The sequence below is a fragment of the Giraffa tippelskirchi genome, chromosome 12 (assembly GCF_054371585.1).
Source record: "Giraffa tippelskirchi isolate mGirTip1 chromosome 12, T2T-mGirTip1v1.2.pri, whole genome shotgun sequence".
NCBI lineage: Eukaryota > Metazoa > Chordata > Mammalia > Artiodactyla > Giraffidae > Giraffa > Giraffa tippelskirchi.
This window is the reverse complement of record NC_137286.1, coordinates 121,877,611-121,899,398: the sequence shown is the minus strand read 5'-3', so window position 1 is coordinate 121,899,398 and position 21,788 is coordinate 121,877,611.

The window sequence follows — 21,788 nt, the reverse complement described above, 5'->3', positions numbered from 1 at the left end:
CTCAGTCTTTCTAGTAGCTATCTTGTCACTATGAGGGGAGAGCCCATCTAAGCTGGCTGAAAGATAAAAGGTGAGCAAAGGTGAGAGATAAAAGGAAGTAAAATTTCCCAGTGATCATTTGAGTGCCTAGATTGGGTTTGCCTAGACAGAGACAAGAGTTTGCTAATTCAGGTCAATGTGTATACATATATATACACATACACACACACACATTCATACATATCATGTGTGTGTATATATATATATATATACAATCTAATATATACATATATACATACATATCCTATATATATGAGTGTATATATATATATACACACAATCTAATATATATATATATGTATATATACAATCTAATATATATATATACTGGCTTAAGTTGGTTGAGAGAGCTCCAGCAAAATTGTTTGGTACATGTGGCAGAGATAGCTGGTTGCTTATTCAATTTCCATTTTCCTCTTTATCCTTAGTAACATAATCTCAATTTTATTCAAGGTGCCAATTGTCCTAGCATACTTTTTAAAAAGTACTTCCCAACCTCCTTTTTAGGTAGGAATGACCATGTAACTAAGTATTGGTCAAAGAGATGATAGACATAAGTCATAAGCTGGAATTTATTAGAAGAGTCTTACTAACAGAAAGCTTGGAGGAGTTCTGCTCCTTGCCCATCACCCACTTTTTCCTCCCTGAAATAGACACATGATGATTGCAATTCCAGTGGTCATCTTGTGACCTTGAGGATGTAAACCGTGTATTAAGAAAGGATTCCTGCTGTCATTGTAGAACTTCATTACCAGTATGGATAGCCCACTTTTGAGTTTCTTATATGTAAAAGAATAAACTCTAAGGTATTTAAGCCATTGTAGTCAGGTTTTTATTGCCAGTTGCTGCTGCTGCTGACAAAATTCCTACTTGACATAATACAACTCTACATTTGCACATAAATGGTACTTCAGGAGATGCCTGAATTTATTTTCCGTCAAGTGAAGAGAAATGGGACAGGAATATTTTTGCTTAAAGTCACAAGTACTTCTGTTTTCGCCTCATTTATTTTTGGTAACAAGCAATTAATAATACTGGCTGCTGCTTCCTCAACCTCTTTTCTGATCCTTTCTATACAATGAAGGACATTTTAGACGGGTCAAATGTGGTTGTTCAGAGTCACAAAGCTCACCAATATGAGATTGCAGATGTTCTCATTGTTTTTGGCTTTCTCATGATTATTGTCCTATTTTATGACATAATCATTCTGTTACTTGGGGCTTCCTGCATCCAATCTTTTGTTCACTAAACCCAATTCTCTGCACGGGCATTAAAGTGATCACTCAAATATACATCATGATTTTAAAAACGGCTCAGAAAACAACTACCTTAATGATCTGGAGAGTGACCAAAATCAGGCAGAAGCTGGAGGGAAGTAAGAACTTGAAGGAAGTGGTAACAGATGAGTTTTATCCTGAAGGTAGTCTCTAGCGAGGGAGTTAAAATTTGGATGGAAACCCACAGTTATACTGGCTTAAAGAAGCAAGAAACAAATCATTGAATTTGGGGTGATTATTGCAGCTGGAAGGAACGAGAAAAAAATCTTATACGGGAGACATCTAGAAAGGGAAAATTCCAAATTCTCTGCTCAAATCTTTAGTTTGAAACCTAAACTTTATTTGCACATGACAGATTAAAAGGGTCCAGATAAGGCTGAAAAGAGTCAGACACGACTGAGCAACAAGTACACACACAAGGCCAAAAGATTTGAACAGAAATTTAGCTGCTACCCTCTATAGGGAAGATAGATTTTGAAGTGTGAGTACAGCTATGTTAACTACCTTTTTTGAAAAAGTGCTTATTTACTTTATAACTTGAAGTTTGTATCTTTCTTTTGTATGCCCAATAAGTGCTGTAAGTCCAAAGACAACAAAGTGGTGACATACATCACAAAGGGTTGATTTCCCTACTACAAAGAGACAGCCTATAAATTAATAAGAAAAGAGCTGACAGCTCAAAAGAACATAAGCAAAGGATTATGAAGAGTAAGTTCATGGAAGCAAAATACAAAAAGCTCTAACAGTGATACTCAGCTCACTCATAAGAAGAGAAGCGTATAATACGCCTACAACTGGATACATTTTCATCTATTAGATTGGCAAAATTCAAAAGTTTGATAACACTCAGTTGGCAAAACTGTAACAAAATGACTACATTGCACTTGAGGGAATATGAGTTGGTATAAACTTCATGATGGCAATATCCATCAGTATGACAAATTCACATGTCCTTTTACCTAGCAATTCTACTTTGTGGACTTTATCCAATCTTCCAGGCATAATTTTCACATATATAACTTGGCACATGTATACAAGGTAATTATTGAAGAATAATTTGCAATAGAAAAAGACTGAAAACAACTAAAAAGTTTATCAGCTGGTCACAGGTAAATAAATTATGATATATTCTTAAAATGCACTTGCTATCCACGACACAAGTGGAAAAAAAAGTAGATTTATGGAAAGATTTCCAAGGTATATTAGTAACAAAACTAATATTAATAAAATATATTAATAAAAAAAGTAAGGTACAGAATAGGGTATATGACATGCTGCTTTTTGCATGAGAAAAAAACGGATTACAATGAAACATATGTATTGGTAAATCTGTATATTCATAAAGAAATTCTGGAAGGATGCATAAAGAAACTCATAATGAATGTTTATCCATGAATGTGGAGGGGCTGAGAATTGAGTAGACGGAAACATGTTTATATTGTTTTATTACATATGGAAGAATTACATTTAAAACGTGTCATGATTTATGTAACATGTTCTATAGATGCAACTGGAAGGTTTTCATTTTAGTTCAGTCCACAAAAACTTGGTAAAAAATTGTTTTTAAGTAAAGGCTACTGGAAAAATAAATGGAAAGAATTTTAATTGCTTGTAATGTCTAAGTGAAATAAGTGATATTAATACAAAATACATTGTTCAATAATATGTTTATTAACAAGAAATACGATATTCATTTTACGAATACATTTTTACTATTTGAAAAATAACTACATTATTTTTCAGAATCCAGCAGTTCTAAGAGAGAAAATAATTTTCTCTAGTTCAAAAAGACAAACAAAAACGTTTGGGCTCCCTCTGCTGGCGCTGCAGTAGCCTAGCAGAGTAAATTTTGGTTTTCTTTACAAACAAACTTGCACATGATTAATGCCTTTAATTCATTTACCAATGTTCAACTCCAAACTGTGTTTTCCATAATTTTACCATTGTGAAGTTCTGCTAATATATCACTCAGATTTTCAATATAAAATCTTAAAATTTTATTCACTATGTGCCTTTAATATTTCGGAACATGGTGCCAAGTAAGTGGGTTGCACAGGCACAAATTTTCTACGTACACCACAATATGTAAAGGACAATTTTATTTTTTATTAAAAAATGTTTTTAACTTAATTCTTTTTATTTAGATTTTTTATTTTGTATTGAGGTTTAGCTGATTAACAAACAATGCTATGATAGCTTCAGGTGAACAGCGAAGGGACTCATCCATACATCTACATGCATCTGTTCTTCCCCCAAATCCCCTCCCATCCAGGCTGCCGCATGACACGGCGCAGAGTTCCCTGTGCTGCACAGTAGGACCTGGAGGGTTATCCGTTTGAAATAGAGCAGTGTGTACATGTCCATCCCAAACTCCCTCTTTAGTTTTTAAATTTATTATAGCTTTACCATAAAACCTCTGTGTTCGATTAGTATATTAGTATCTTATGTATTTAAAATACCATATGCATATTTTGAAGTTAGAAGAAATATAAAATAAATGCATAGTTAAACAACGATTTACATGACAGTTCTGAGTAACTGTAAATATTTGTTCTTTGTCATGATAGTATAACCTATGATTGTGATGTGCTGTGTAAAATTACTAGCTACTTCTCTTGTCTTTTTATGATTTCTATGTTCCAGATCACTGATTAGTGTCTCAGTGGTGACCATCTTATTCTTCAATTTATCTACTAAATTATTTTTTTCTGTTTTATTTAAATCTCTTTAAGGATGCTTTTAAAAAGCAGTTCAGGTTTTCAACTCTCTCTTTTATCAGTTATATTTACCAATTGTTTGTTCTGCTGATATTCCTCTTTCAAATTACTCATGCTTCTTACATAAGATGTTGTTTTTCTTGGTCGGTTCATGTGTTCAGTTCCGATTGTTGAAATATTGGGAATTCCCCACATGGTGGAAGATAATGGTGTGCTGGAGTCAGCTGTTAGCAGCCTATGAAACCTGACTGCTAATTTTTCAAGAAGGTTGCAATCTAGTTGTTAAACACAGCCTTTATTAAAAACAAAATTATCTAAACTTAAAATTACATCAATTCTATTAAAAAGGCAAAAAAAGTACTCCAAAAAGTATTCAAAACTCATATACTCCTAATGATTCTACTTTATTATTATTTATGTGACTCAGATTATTTACATCTATTGTATCTGGATGGTGAAAATATTGTATGATGGTGTGTTACTGCAAATTTCTTTCCAGCTCTGCATTTAGTGATACCATGTCAGTAACTTGAAATTGGCTATGGTGGGAGCATTTGGAAATGGCAAGTGCTCAGAGACTGGGCCTGATGTATTGTTTGGTGGATTGTCTAGATGTAAGAAAGTGATGCAGAAAATGTTGGATATAAGTACTTGGCAATAATCAACAAAACACTTTGTGAGAACCAATTTGTTGTGTGGAATTTATAATAGAATAAAGAGTATTGTATATTTTATTATTTGCAAATTCTATGCTACACATCTTTTGTATCAGTACAACTTATGTTTATACATACATATCTATGCATTTTGTTTTCTAGGAAGGGAGATGTTAAACATTAATCAACTCATCACCAAAGTCTCTATCTGCAAAGGTAGTAAAGGCAGGTAAACAGCCAATTCTCTACTAAGGCTTCTGGAGAAATCACTGATGTAGTATTCACCCAGCCTTAAGGGTAGTGCCATGGCTTTAAAATACACCCACAGATTCTTTCATACATCTCATTTCTACAATGAAAATCGCTCAGTCGTTTGCGACTCTTTGCGACCCCGTAGACTATAGAGTCCATGGAATTCTCCAGGCCAGAATACTGGAGTGGGTAGCTGTTCCATTCTCCAGGGGATCTTCCCAATCCAGAGATAGAACCCAGGTCTCCCTCATTGCAGGCAGATTCTTTACCAGCTGAGCTACCAGGGTGGGTGAATACTAATTCCTCCTCTCTTGAATGTGGGCTATACTTGACTCTAATGAGTAAAATATGGTGGAAGTGAAGGTATTAGACTTCCAAGGCTAATTCATAAAAGATGTAGTGTCCTCCTACTTGCTCTCTTGGCTTCCTTAAAGCAAGGAAGGGGGGCTGTCAGCTGCAATGTCATGAGGCCACAAACATCCACATGAAGAGCGCCGCGTGGTATGGAACTGAGGACTCCTGCCAACGGCTATTCTGGAAGAAGATTCTTTAGCCCCAGGCAAGGCTTCAAAGATTGTGGCCCCAGCAGTCATCTTCCCTGCAACTTCATGAGAGACCCTCATCAGAACCTCTTAGCTAAACAGCTCTCATAGATCATCATTGCTTCCTCAACTCCCAGTAAGTCTTCCCCAAAGATAATTTCCACTGGTTTTGTTTGGGCTATTTAGGTGCTTGTGTGTTTTATTTATGATTTGAATTTGCCTTTTGGATATACAATTCCCAAATTAAGTTAACATCCATCTTCTGGAAAGTCACTTGCAAACAAGTTCATTATAAAAGAAAAAGAATCAGAATTTGATTCCTGTTGAAGTGTTATGTGTGATGATGTGCCCTGTTCTCCGGTTTACGTTGGTAGTAAATCCCTCTTGGTGAAGAGATAGGCATAGACTCAAGATCAATCATTTAGCTTCTCTCTCCTGATCATTTGTATCTTGAACAGAGATACCCAGAGCAGGTGCTTGCTATTGTGTCTTTGGGATGCATGAGCATTCTATAGAAAATGTCCATGAAGGAACATATACTGGCAGCTCTGATTCCTAGAGATGTGCTGGTTCCTGTTGCCTAAGAGGCTTGCTGTTCAGCATTCGATGGCATAAGTTAGGTTAATTTCATTCAAACATGAATCACCTTTTACAAGTCAATCAACTATGAATATTGGTTGAATGAATGATAGAATGAAAGTTAGAGCTGTGTCATAAGAAAAATGTTTTAGAAACTACAAGCCTCAGTTGTGTGTTGGCTGGGCTTTGTATCAGTTAGTGTTCACTATATAACTAACGACCTCAAATTAGTGGCTTAAAACCATTTATTATTTCTCATTATTCTGTGAGTTGCTGGGACGTTACAGTTGGGCTGACTGGGCAGAAGCTGAGTGGTTTACTTTGATCTTTCTCACACATCTGGTGGTTGGCAGGCTGGATCTAGCTGGGACTTCTTCACATGGTGGTCTCAGAGTTCTCAGGGTTCAGAAGGATGTGCAACACTTTTCAGGTTGTTGATTTGTATCACATTTATCTCAGCATATTTACTTTAGTCTCATTTAGTCAAAGCAAATCACACAGCTAAGTCCAAAATCACTGTGGAAGGAAACTGTGAAAGTGCATGAATGTGGAAAGTGTGAACAAATTGTGGGACCCATCACTGTAGTAATTTACATATCATCACAATTACTATGCAGAAGTTCCCCTCTCCAAAGATAAATGACAACTTCAAATGTGTTATCTTATTATTCCCATTTTAGAAGTGAAAAAATTTAATGTGCAAGAAGTTTGAGTAACTTGCCCAAGATAAATCAAGGCATCAGGATTCAGACCCTGCTGGTCTAACTACACCCGAGGCTCTCGTTGGCTACACGACTTACCATTGCCCCTGGTAGGGACAACTATAGGGCCATAGGAACAGGTCAATCTTAGGTTAAGTTAACCAGTTAATAATCCACTCACATACTGTCTAGAAAAAAATTATAATAAATAATTTCCTTCATCTTCAGAATGTGCACTCAGAGCTCACTAGATGTTGCCACCTTCTCCCTGACTCTATGAGGAAGTGAACTGCCATACCCCCATATTTACAAAGATCATCACTTGTCCAGAGTCAGTGAAGATTTTTCTGTGCCTACAGCTCCTAATGAGGCTACCAGTCATTAGTTAGGTAAAAAAATGACTAGGTTGGTAACAGAAGGGTCAACATTAACACATCTGCTAATTTTCTAATGAGCCTATGTCCCAGAAAACCTGAGGGGAGCTCCGTTGCCCAAGGGGGATCATAATTTTATGCCTTAGTTTTTTGGATTATTTCTTGGTATCCAAGCAGTAACTCTTTGCAACCCCATGGACTTCCCAGGCTCCTCTATCCATGGAATTCTCCAGGCAAGAATACTGGAGTGGGTTGCCATTCCCTTCTCTGGGGGATCTTCCTGACCCAGGAGTTGAACCTGGGTCTTCTGCATTGCAGGCAGATTCTTTACCACCTGAGCCACCAAGGAAACTAATAAATCCCAATGATGTATGCAGATAGGGGTGGGTCTGATACAGAATGGATGTAGATGAAGTTCCAAGTTCCCCCCTCTTGGTCTCACCACTGCTCTTCCCTCTCCTGACTACTAGCTGTCCAAGGCATTTACCTGCCTGCTGTGTTTGGAACATTCTGCACACTCACAAGCTAAAAGGACACAGACTTCTTGAGGCTCTATGGCAGAACAGACTCTAGAATCAGACATACTAGGTTGAAATCTTGACTCTACCACTTGCCCAAATTCCTTGAGTCCTCTGAGTCTCAGTTCTCTCATCTATACAGTTGGGACATGAACAATACCTACTTCATGGATTGATATAAAGAGCAAATGCATGTCAGCTCCCAGAACTCCATAAATAAAACCTACTCTTCAGGAGTCTGGACTGATTGAAAGTGGTGACATAAGAATATCTCTAAGCAGCACTTTTCCCCTAAAGGTCTCTCTGCTTAACCCACTTCTGGACATTCTCTTTTGGAGTTGTCTCTAGCATGAGTACCTTTGATGATGACAAATTTCTTTCCTTTGGGGATGCATTATGATCAGAACAGTTATTCAGAGCCAACAGTGGCATTGAGAAGAAGCACATCCTTCAGTCAAGTGTGAGAAGCGACTGTGAAGTCCCTGTCTGGTCCCAATACACAAGTCTCTACCAGGTGCCACCACTCCCCATCCTATGCATTCAGAGTTCTTCAAATACCGTTCCCCAAGTGAGCAAAACCTTTCCTGCCCCTGGGACTTTGTACAGGCCACTCCTCCAAATGAAATGGCACAGCCTCATCTCTGACTCATTTGGAAATTTCCTACTTATTTGCCTCATTGGCCCACACTCAACCCTTCTGTAAAACTTCTCCTCTGCCAATGAGTGCACGATGGTCCAGTGGTTAAGAACAAAGATGTAAGAGCCCAATGACAGGGCTCACGAGAAGCAGCAGGTGAAGGCGTGATGTGCATGGACCATGAAGCCAGGCTGCTTGGGTCTGAATTCTGTCTCTACAATGTGGTCATGTGCTCTCTCATCCTAGATGAATTACTTTACGTCCCCAGGTCTTGGTTTCCTCAACAGTTAAATAAGATAAATAGCAGTGGTTATTTCAAAAGTCTACTTTGGAGATGGGATAAAGCACCTAGGACCGTGCCTACCAAATGTTTAATAAGGTCCTTGACATATCATTCCTTAGCTAGGTGACCTTCAGTGGGTTATTTAATCTTTTTGTATCTCAATTTCCTCAATTTTCTTTAAAACAAGAATAAGAAAAACAGCACCAATTTCATAGGGTTGCTGAGGATTAAGAATGTATGTAACTTGCCTTGTACATAATTGTATGTGGAGCTTTGCATATGGAAGGATTTCAACAAAATGGTAGTTTAAAAAAAGTTAGTGTTTTCTTCTGAACTCTGTAACAACTTACTCATATCTCCATTATGACACATATCAGATTATACTGTAATAACCTAAACTGGGAACTTCTTGAGTACAGGAACTTTATCATTGTTCTTCTGATAAAGGAAAAACCAGTTCAGCTGGCAACTAGGAGGTGAGGAGGCGGGGAACTGAAAGTTGAGACAGAAACCACAGCTTGCAAAAGTGTATCATGAGTCACAAAATAGAAAAACTGTACAAAACCATGATAATCAAGACAAACTAAGCTCAGACCCTTAACAACACTTCATAGTGTTCTAAATAAGGCAACGGATAAACTAACCTAGCAGTTGTTGTTGTTGTTCAGTTGCCCAGTTGTGTCCGACTCTTTCAACCCCATAGACAGCAGCATGCCAGGCCTCCCTGTCCCTCACCATCTCCCAAAGTTTGCCCAAGTTCATGTCCATTGCCTCAGTGATACCATCCAGCCATCTCATCCTCTGATGCCCTCTTCTCCTTCTGTCCTCAATCTTTCTCAGAATCAGGGACTTATCCAATGAATTGGCTGTTCGCATTAGGTGACCAAAATACTGGAGGTTCAGCTTCAGCATCAGTCCTTCCAGCAAATATTTAGGGTTGATTTCCTTTACAGTTAACTCGTTTGATCTCCTTGCTGTCCAAGGGACTCTCAGGAGTGTTCTCCCGCACCACAGTTTGAAGGCATCAATTCTTTGGTGTTCTGCCTTCTTTACGGTCCAGCTCTCACAATTGTATGTGACCACTGGGAAGACCAAAGCCTTTGACTGTGTGGATCACAATAAACTGTGGAAAATTCTGAAAGAGATGGGAATATCAAACCATCTGACCTGTCTCTTGAGAAACCTGTATGCAGGTCAGGAAGCAACAATTAGAACTGGACATGGAACAACAGACTGGTTCCAAATCAGGAAAGGAGTACGTCAAGGCTGTATATTGTCACCCTGCTTATTTAACTTATATGCAGAGTACATCATGAGAAACGCTGGGCTGGAAGAAACAAAAGCTGGAATCAAGATTGCTGGGAGAAATATCAATCACCTCAGATATGCAGATGACACCACCCTTATGGCAGAAAGTGAAGAAGAACTAAAGAGCCTCTTGATGAAAGTGAAAGAGGAGAGTGAAAAAGTTGGCTTAAAGCTCAACGTTCAGAAAACTAAGATCATGGCATCTGGTCCCATCACTTCATGGGAAATAGATGGGGAAACAGTGTCAGACTTTATTTTTTGGGGCTCCAAAATCACTGCTGATGGTGATTGCAGCCATGAAATTAAAAGACGCTTACTCCTTGGAAGGAAGGTTATGGCCAACCTAGATAGCATATTTAAAAGCAGAGACATTACTTTGCCAACAAAAGTCCGTCTAGTCAAGGCTGTGGTTTTTCCAGTGGTCATGTATGGATGTGAGAGTTGGACGGTGAAGAAAGCTGAGCGCCGCAGAATTGATGCTTTTGAACTGTGGTGTTGGAGAAGACTCTTGAGAGTCCCTTGGACTGCAAGGGGATCCAATCAGTCCATCCTAAAAGAGATGTGCCAATCCTGGCACAATCCTGGGTGTTCATTGGAAGGACTGATGTTGAAGCTGAAACTCCAATACTTTGGCCACCTCATGCGAAGAGTTGACTCATTGGAAAAGACCCTAATGCTGGGTAGGATTGGGGGCAGGAGGAGAAGGGGACAACAGAGAATGAGATGGTTGGATGGCATCACCAACTCGATGGACATGTGTTTGGGTAGACTCCAGGAGTTGGTAATGGACAGAGAGGCCTGGCGTGCTGCAATTCATGGGGTCGCAGAGAGTTGGACACGACTGAGCGACTGAACTGAACTGGGAAGACCATAGCCTTATACAGACCTTTGTAGGCAGAGTAATGTCTCTGCTTTTCAACACACTGTTTAGGTTTGTCATAGTTTTCCTGCCAAGAAACAATTGTCTTCTGATTTCATGACTGAAGTTACCATCCGCAGTGACTTTAGAGCCCAAGAAGAGGAAATCTGTCACTACTTCCATTTTTTACCCTTCTATTTGCCATGAAGTAATGGGACCGGATGCCATGACCTTAGTTTTTTTAGTTTAAGCCAGCACTTTCACTCTCCTCCTTCACCCTCATCAAGAGGCTCTTTAGTTCCTCTTCACTTTCTGCCATTAGAGTGGTATCATCTGCATATCTGAGGTTGTTGATGTTTCTCCAGCCTATCATAATTCCAGATTGTAACTCATCCAGCCTGGCATTTCTCATGATGTGCTCAGCAAATAGGTTAAACAAACAGGGTGACAGCAGATAGCCCTGTCGTACTCTTTTCTCGATCCTGAACCAATCAGTTGCTCCATACAGGGTTCTGACTGTTGCTCCTTGACCAGCATACAGGTTTCTCAGGAGACAGATAAGATGGTCTGGTATTCCCATCTCTTTAAGAACTTTCCACAGTTATGATCCACACAGTCAAAGGCTTAACATAGTCGATGAAACAGAGGTAGATGTTTTTTTGGAATTCCCTTGTTTCTCTATGATCCAGCAAATGTTGGCAATTTGATCTCTCGTTCCTCTGCCTTTTCTAAACCCAGCTTGGATGTCTGGAAATTCTTGTTTCACATAATGCTGAAGCCTAGCATGCAAGATTTTAAGCATGACCTTACCAGCATAGGAGATGAGAGCAATTGTCTGATGGTTTGAACATTCTTTAGTACTACCCTTCTTGGGAATTGGAATGAGGATTGACCTTTTCCAGCCTTGCAGCCACTGCTGGGTCTTCCAGATTTGCTGACATATTGAGTGCAACAATTTGATAGCATTATCCTTTAGGGTTTTGAATAGCTCTACTGGAATTCCATCATATCCACTAGCTTTATTGACATCAGTGCTTCGTAAGGCCCACTTGACTTCACACTCCAGAATGTCTGGCTCTGGGTGACTGCCCACACCATCACAGTTACCAGGTTCATTAAGATCTTTTTTTGTATAATTCTTCAATGTATTCTTTCCATCTCTTCTTGATCTCTTCTGCATCTACTAGGTCTCTATCATTTATGTCCTTTATTGTGCCTATCTTTGGGTTAAATGTTCCCTTGATATCTCCAATTTTCCTAAAGAGATCTCTAGTTTTTCCCCTTCTGTTGCTTTCCTCTATTTTTATGCGTTCTTCATTGAAGAAGACTTTCTTGTCTCTCCTTGCTATTCTTTGGAACTCTGTGTTTAGCTGGATGTACCTTTCCCTTTCTCCCTTGCTTTTCGCTTCTTTTCTTTCTTCAGCTATTTGTAAAGCCTCCTCAGATAACCACTTGGCCTTCTTGCTTTTCTTTTTCTTTGGGATGGTTTTGTTCGCTGCCTTCTGTATAATATTATGGATCTACATCCATAGTTTGTCAGGTACACTGTTTACTAGATCTAATCCCTTGAATCTATTTGTTACCTCCACTGCATATTCATTGGGGATTTGATTTAAGTCATACCTGGCTGGCCTAGTTAGTGGTTTCCCCCACTTTCCTTAGGTTAAGCCTGAATTTTGATATGAGAAGCTGACGATCTGAGCAGTAACTCCACACAAAGTCATGTTTTCTGAAGATTAGACCACTGATTGTTCCAACAACTTCCTAGTTTACAAATTCTGACCAATCTCCGCCAAGGCCATCCAATGACTAACTCCAGTCCTGCAAAATCTACAGGTATCTTCCCTAACTTCCACCTTTTAAAATGTTGTACTCTCCATTATGTGTATACCTCCTTGCTGCATCAAGCTAATAAACCTTTGTTTGAAGAAAAAAAAAAAAAGTACTAGGTATTATATGTTAGATACTAAGAATAAAACTTTGAATGGAAAAAGCTTTTGACTTCAAGGAACCTAAACTTTTAATGTGGTAGATAGGCAAATATTAATATTCCAGGGTGATAAAATGATAATCAGGTAAGCACTGTGAACACTTTGCCCAGTTGGAGGAGTCTTCCTGGAGGAAGTGATTTTTAGGATAAATCCTGAAGGTTGATTAGGAGTTAGGTAAAGCATAGGGTTGGGCAGAGTAAATGTTCTGAACAGCAGGGACTCCTTGTACAAGAAACAGAATAAAGGACAGCATTCTTAGAATAGAATAAAGGAGAGCTAGGAATAGATTAAGGATTTTATAGGTCCAATGCATCAAAAATACTGCAATGTTCTTCCATTTAAAATTCAGGACTTCCCTAGTGGTCCAGTGGTTGAGAGTTCCCCTGCCAACGCAGGGAACACCGGTTTGATCCCTGGTCTGGGAGGATTCCACATTCCACAGGGCAACTAAGCCCGTGCACCACAACTACTGGGCCAGTAGTTGTGCTATGGAAGCCTGAGCGCCTAGAGCCCAGGCTTTGTGACAAGAGAAGCTCCCATAGTGAGAAGCCCAGGCACCGTAGCTAGAGAGTAGCTCCAGTTACCACAACTAGAGAAAGCCTGAGTGCAGCCATGAAGCCCCAGCACAGCCAAAAATAAATAAATAAATAATAAAATGTAAAAAAATGAATGCTAACTATAAAATACATGTAGGAATGTAGGAAAGTCCTTCTGGCTTTTCTCATCATGTATAGTTTAATACATTAAAGAATTTTCTTTAAAAGAAATTTTGAATTCTCTAAAATATATTAATATGTTCATGTTCCTGTTTTGGTATTCAGCACATACCAGTTTGTCTATTGCATAACGCACTACGAATACTTTAGTGTGGCAGCACTGTCGAGTGTAAAGTACACTGTAGAGTGTAAAGAAGTGAGAGATAAAGCTGGAGAGCCAGGCAGGCACCAGTTAATGAAAGGTCTAGCCAAGATGTGGTTAAAGACGTGGTCTTTGTTGTCTACTGACCTGGGTTCAATCTCTGCCATGCCTCAGCCCTCAAAGCCTTGATTACCTCAGCTGTACAATGGAGATGCTAAACTGTGATGATTAACATAATAAAGTACATAGCACAGGGTTTAATATCATAAAACACACTTAATTTCAGTTAGATATCATTGTTAATAAATTTGTTCTTCATCCTGAAAAACGAGAAGTCAGTAAAGGGCTGTAAGTAGAGATATGATTAGAATGGGCTTTTATGTATTTCTTTCGCTGCAGTGTATCGTCTAGGTTGAATGACAGTGAGTAGATTCTAACTGTTATTAAGAGGAAGATTCAGTATATATCACTGATTGCATGAAGGCTGATGATATATATGCTATATGTTGCATATATACATGTATTACATATTCATACACACACACAATGTCTCCTACATAAACTGCCACAGATGATGACAAGTGTAGAAAATCTGTTTCCAGCAGAATCAAATATGTAACACTACTAAAATCATCTGTCAGTGAATTGATGCAATGTCAGTCTGTCAAAATAACTTAAATGGGGTAAGGAGAAAGGATGGGGTATCAATGAAATGACTGACCAGGAGTTGATCATCATTGAAACTGATGATGGGAAAGATTATACTTTTTTCTGCTTTTGTACACATCATAATTTTTCCATAACAAAAAACATTAAAAAATACATTAAGGCAGGCAAAAAGATCCCTGGAGGGCCTAGTAGACTGGCTCTAATACATGTACCATGAAGGTAGAGACCTTGCCTGTCTTAGTTACATCTGTTATGTCCAGGGTCTAGGGCAACTGATAGTCACATAGTAGGCTGTCAGTATGCATTCATCGAAGAAATGAACACCGGTGAACAAAAACCATAGCTTGAGTGAGTCTGACAGCTTACGCTGAGAGCCAAGATCCCCGGGGTTCCTTTCATCTTTTGTGCTACACAGGATATCCCATTAGCTATTGTAAGGAAAAAGACCTCAAGAAAACCACCCTAAGAGAAAGCAAAGCAGATTCACAAACTTCACTTTGGTATTCCGTGAGAAGTAGGTATTTACATCCTTATATCCATATGGTCCCTAGAAATCTTCTGCAGGACTCTGTCATATCACTTTATTCCATTGCTTTTTTTAAAAAAACAAACAAACCAACATTCATTGTGGAGATATCTTTGACCTTCAAGCTAAGAATCAGAAGAAAACTCTATGTACCCTGTCTTCCCCTTGTCTCTCTTATACTATGGCTAATAGAAGAGAGGGGAGGAATAAACAGTCTTTTGAAGAAGGTTGGCCTCTACATTTTGTTCTCATTTCCTTAGAAGTCTTAGGACAAAACTGTCTATTACAAAAGTAACCATGCAGAACCTTATTTAGGGCTTTTGAAATTCAAGCCCACTCTTATTGGCGGCCGGAATCTGAGCAGAGGGAAACGACTAATAATACTGAAACAACAGCCTTCAGGTACAATTAAATGCCCACAAGAGGCACCCTCCAAAGTTTGAAAGCTGCCCTGTCCAGTACCAAAGTCACTAGTGATGTGTGGCTATTGAGCTTGTGTGATGCAGCTTGTCTGAACTGAGATGTGCTGTAGGTGTAAAAATATACACTGGATTTCAAAGACTTAGTAACAACAACAAAGTAAAATATCTCAACCATTTTTATACTAATTGCACAATGAAATGATACTATGGATATACTGACAAAATATATTATTAAAATTAATTTCACTTTTTTTTTTACTTTTGAAAATGAGGCCACTACAAAATTATGTATGTGGCTCACATATTTTTATTGGACAGTATTTTTGGTTTTCTTCAGTATAAGGATTTTGTTTCTCCTTGTGCTGCTGTGCTGTGCTCAGTCGATCAGTTGTGTCCGACTCTTTTTGACCCCACGGACTGTAGCCCATCAGGTTCCTCTATCTGTTGGGATTCTCCAGGCCAGAATACTGGAATGGGTAGCCATGCCCTCCTCCAGGGGATCTTCCCACCTCAGGGATCAAACCTGGGTCTCCCATATTGCACATGGATTCTTTACCATCTGAACCGCCAGGGAAGCCCAAGAATACTGGAGTGGGTAACCTATCCCTTCTCCAGGGGATCTTCCCAACACAGGAATCGAACCAGGGTCTCCTGCATTGCAGGTGGATTCTTTACCAGTTGCACTACCAAGGAACCCCTTTTTCTCTCCTTATATGGAACAAAGTAAAAATTTCAGTGCATTCATAGCACAACTCCTAGTTCTCTTATTCTGTACTGTTTTGGGTCCCTTTCACAAAAGCACTGCTCTATGGAGTCATTATAAGCAATTACAGGTATAAATGGAGTCCATTGAAGAACTGGAGATTGTCTCACAAACTGTTTTACTAGAAGTGCTCTGAACGTATTAAGGGAAATGATAGAATGTCCTCTGATCCCAGTTCACACTGTTAGCAATTGCTGAAGTGTTTTCTCTTGAATTACCTAAGGATATACCTCACCACAGCAAGCATTACTTTTCTTTCCAAGTTATCAGTGTCTAATCTCAAGATGAGAAAACTGTATTCCCTTTATTAACATGCTCTTGATCACTTAGATGGAAATAAAAATCCTGGTAATATTACGTTAAAAGTGATTTGCCTCCCTTCTGCTTTTACTGAACAAGTCTCAAATTTAATTAAGTTTTCTCTTTTAAAAGAAGTATGCATGTGTTTGTTCATGTGTTCAATTCATCCTGTCATATGGAAAAAATTTCAATGACTGTGCATCATATTTTAAATAAAATCTAGTTCAAAAATCTTAACATGGCCCTTGTTTACCTAATTTGACCTACACACCATGTTTCCCCCTAACTTGATACCCTCCCACGTGTCTTCCTTTCAGATCCAGCTCATCCTTACTTCAGGAACATCCCACAAGCTATTATGTCTGCCTTGAATGTTCCTGTCTCTATTTCGTTTCACATGGCTAGCTTCTACTCATTATTCCCTTTCTTAACCATTTAAACACTATATACTAAGAGAAGCTATGCTTGAGTCTTTGCAGTCTAAACTGCTATAATGATTCATATTTGTTTTCTGTCGTAATACCTAAATGGTTTGTATTAAAGTTTAAATTTAATTATAAACATTAACATTTTTTTTCCTATGTGACTTTCCATTAAATGTCTCCCTTTCCAAGTTTGGCTACAAGCTTCATGAGCAGATACCATACCTGTTTGTCCATCCCTGTATTCTCAGTAAAGAGTATTAGCACGTCTGAAACCGAGCAGACCTTCAGTAAACATTTGTCGAGCGACAAATTGGAAAGACTCAATAGAGTACAAGAGTGGAAATGGGAGATAAGGAAGTAACTGATGAAACAGAGTACTAAAGAGGCCATAGGGGCTAAAGTGTGTGTATAGTAAAAAATAAAATGATAGGGGCTAAATCAATGATGACCATAAAGAAAAAGGTTTGTTAGAATGTAAAAGATGTGTCCTGAGAAAGAGATATGAGAGATCATATTAAATTAAGGTGGCTAGGGATGGTTTCAAAGAAGTTACTGGGCCAGAAGAGATGGTTGGATTTTACTGTTAACTATAATTTTTAAAAAATTTATAAAAGTAGAATGAATTGGATGATTTGTGTCATAGGTTAGGTTCTCTGGAAAGATGTTGAGACAGAGGTAGAAGCACAAAAGGTTTATTGGAGAATAGCATTTGTGAAAGAGAAAGGGAGGAAGTTGTATTGTGCAGGGCAAGTCGTCAGACTGCCATGCAGGACTGACAAAGCCACTGGCATCCTAATGTTGAGTATGTCCTTCTCCTACACCTTACTGTCTTTAGCTGAGGATGGGCATGGGAGAGAGGGGTAGCCCTGAGAATAGTGTAACTTCAGCTTGGAAGCTGAGGTGAATCCAGAAGAAATTAACTGAAGAATGTCAGCTAACTACATGCCTTGCAGTTGGGTAGTGAGTCCTTTCTCAAAGGCAGATCTGAGCAACATACCTCTTGACTGCCTCACACAGAATGCCAATTCAACCCAAATTACTCAAAAAATTCAGTGAAGGATTTTTTTTTTCTTTTTTGCTAAGCTCAATAATCTTGCTCTAAGAAGTATTTGGAAGACCAAGAGTTCACGTTTAGCTAAGTCAAATTTGAAAGAGAAGAGCAAAGGGGAAGGATTTCCCCTGTTACATAGTAAGGTAGTCTACAAAGACAACATGGAACCGGCACAGGCATGGACAAAGAGACCGACTGAAGAAGAGGTCAGAACCAGAGTCATACATAAATGGAAACATGCATTTATGATAAAGGTGGCATCAAAAATAGGTGGGGAAGGGAGAGACTGCTGGGTAGAATCAGACAAAAATTGGCTTGCTGTTTGAAGAAAAAATAGGCTAGATCCCCACAGTACATCAAATAAAGGAATGTATTCCAGACAGAATAAACACCTAAATGTGATCCTCTGGAAAAAGCAATGAATATAAAAGAAACAGAAGAAAAAAATACAGAAAATATTTGAGATGGTGAAACACAGGCTAAGTTTTTAAGCAAAACTCCTGAAGCACCACTGATAATAAGATTGTCTCCACCAGCTAGGAGAGAGAACTAGATGAATCTAAGGAGGAGTTAAGTATACTCCAGAGAATATTCCTAGGATCAGGGCAGTTAAGTAAATTATAAGGAGATGCAGGTCTACCAGGAGATATATCATTATGACCTACCTATCGAAAATATTTCCCCTGCTCTACTTCCTTCCTATATCCTTCAACAGTTTTGAATTCCAGACACTATGCTAAGTGCAGAATGAACAGAGAGGAATAAACTTGACTCCTAGTCCTTAAAGAACTCATAATCTAATTAGGCAGACAGATGAAAAACTGTCTATTTTTTAAATTGTTTTAACTCTTATTCTACAGGACTTCCCTGTAGCTCAAATGGTAAAGAACCTGCCTGCAATGCAGGAGACCAGGGTTTGATCTCTGGGTTGGGAAGATCTCTGGAGAAGGGAATGGCAATCCACTCCAGTAATCTTGCCCGGAGAATCCCATGGACAGAAACCTGGTGGGCTATAGTCCTTGAGGTTGCAAAGAGTCAGACACAACTGAGCGACTCACACTCACACACACACACTACAGGTAAGAACCAAGAGGCAACATTTGCCTCGGCTATCTGGTATTTCAGCAGTGAGGAAAGTCATTCCAAGCAAAAGGAACAGCACTAACAAAGTCACAGGACTTTGAAGGAACACGGTGTGCTGGAAAATGTTAAGTAGGTAGTCTAATACTGGAGATTCTGAAGTGCTGTTATTGAATAGAGAAAGTAGTCTATGGCGGTTGTTTTAGTCTTTTCTCAGTTGCACTGATTACTACATTAGCTAATTATCACCTTTGAAGACAAAGCCAAAGATGAAGCACTGAACTGATAAAGGATAAACAATGGTTAAGAAAGAGAATCATGCTAGGAAGCACTGATGACTCCTTGTGGAGTGGTAACAAGCACTGTAAGTTACTGCAACAAGCACTGTAACTGTCTGGAGGAGTCACAGATTGCTATAAGTTGCACTGTTCAGGGAAGGTTTTATGGAAGTAGCAAGGCTGTAACTGATTAATTTAACAAATTGAGAACTGACTGTATATATCAAGGGCTAGGCATGGAATAGGAGATTGAAAACCCAGTCTACTAATGAACAAATAATCAGATAATTGCAAAAATAAAGCAATGACTGTTACAATAGACACAAGTACAGGCTGATGTGATAAAGCCTCAGAGGGACTCCTGCTTTAGAGCAGAGAAGTCAAGGATGGTTGCTTGTTGTATGCCCTGAATTTTGATGGATGAGTAGGGTTCAAGTGCAAGGGAGGGAAACATTTTGCAATGGATCAGTTTAGTGAGAGAACACACCTTTTTTCAAGGAACATGAAATAGTTGGATGGCTGGAGCAAAGACTGAAAAGCAGTGAAAGAAGTTTCTAAGGCATACAGGAAGGGTTTGACTATAAGAGGTCTTTTATAGATATCTAAGAATTTTAGATTTTTATCCTGAAGACAATGTGGAAGTTGAGACAGATTTTAAGCAGGAAGTGACATGATTAGATCCACATTTTACAAAGATTGCTATTAAAAGTAATGGTGATGAAGGCATTGAAGATGAACTGATATGAGGGCAGCTAAGGGCAGGGAAATTAAAAGGCTGTTACTATTGTTTAGGAAAAATAAGAGAAGGTTCAAAAATATAGCAGCAGTGATAATCAAAAGAGAAGGGTGGGTAAGGTTTGGGTAGCCAGAGAAAGAAGTTAAGTGGAAGCATTCCCTGAACAGTGAATAACTGTTTAGAGGAGGGAAAGGTGAGCAAATCAGTTTACCAGGAGTATATAGCATTTAACAGAAGACTCAACAGTTGGTGATGAGGTTGAAAACACTGGTGGAGTCAGCCTGTGGCAAGGCTACTAAACAACAGACTAAATAATCAAGATTTTACATTTTCCCTAGCAATATTAAAATTTTAAATCATTTTTTATTGTGGCAAATATAAAAAATTATCATTTTAAACATTTTTAAGGGTACAGTTCACAATTCAAGAGGAACTAAAGAGCCTCTTGATAAAAGTGAAAGAGGAGAGTGCAGAAGCTGGCTTAAAACCCAACATTCAAAAAACGAAGACCATGGCATCTCGTCCTATCACTCCATGGCAAATAGATGGGGAAACAATGGAAACAGTGACAGACTTTATTTTCTTGGGCTCCAAAATCACTGCAGATGGTGACTGCAGCCATGAAATTAAAAGACACTTGCTCCTTGGAAGAAATGCTATGACCAACCTAGACAGCATATTAAAAAGCAGAGACATTCCTTTGTCAGCAAAGGTCCATCTAGTCAAAGCTATGGTTTTTCCAGTAGTCATGAATGGAGTGAGAGTTGGACTATAAAGAAAGTTGAGCACCAAAGAATTGATGCTTTTGAACTGTGGTGTTGAAGAAGACTCCTGAGAGCCTCTTCGACTGCAAGGATATCAAACCACTCAATCCTAAAGGAAATCAGTCCTAAATATTCATTGGAAGGACTGATGCTGAAGCTGAAACTGTAATACTTTGGCCACCTGATGTGAAGAACTGACACTCATTTGAAAAGACCCGGAGGCTGGGAAAGATTGAAGGTGGGAGGAGAAGGGGATGACAGAAGATGAGGTGGTTGGATGGCATCACTGACTCGATGGACATGAGTTTGAGTGGGCTCTGGGAGTTGGTGATGGACAGGGAAGCCTGGCGTGCTGCAGTCCACGGAGTCCCAAAGAGTTGGACACGACTGACCGACATAACTGAACTGAACTCACAATTCACACTGTTGTGTGACCATCAACACCACCTATCTCTAGAAACTTTTAGCCATTCCAAACTGAAATTCTTTACTCATTGAAAAATAACTTCACATTCTCCCCTGTCCCTCTTGCTCCTGGCAACTAACATTCAATTTTTCTGTCTCTAGGGGTTTGGCTACTCTAGGTACCTCACATAAGTGGAAACACACAATAATCACCCCTTTGCATTCAGCTTGCTTCGTCTGGCTAAATCACTTTAATCAACACTCTGGTTAATCAAAAGCTGGCTTCTAATTTGCAAAATACTTTTTATTCTACATTTTACAAATTTCTTGACTTTCTTACTTGATCAAATCTTTTCCACTTATTGCTTAAGGAACACTAGAAAATTACACACTCAGAGTTCTTAACAATTTAGTCTACCATTGCGTCTGCCATAAAAAGTTTTTACTGGTCTACTTCAAGTGTCTTTATATTGTGAATTATTTTTAATTCATTATAGTTCACAGGCAGTAGACATTTTGTAAAATTCCACTTAGTACCTTAATGGAAGTAAATAACAGCAAATAGAACAACTGAGGCAGGAATCAAATTTATCTGACCACTTAGGAGAAATGAAGTTAATTTATTTAGGATGCTGATATAAAGGCTCTCTCTCTTGATATTATGTCATTCCCCTATCTGGGGTTGAATCAGTTCTAAATGGACAGAATTGGTTAAATCAGTTCTAAATGGAGAGAATTAAAAACACAACACTTCCCTTATTTCTAGCTAGGGGTTAAG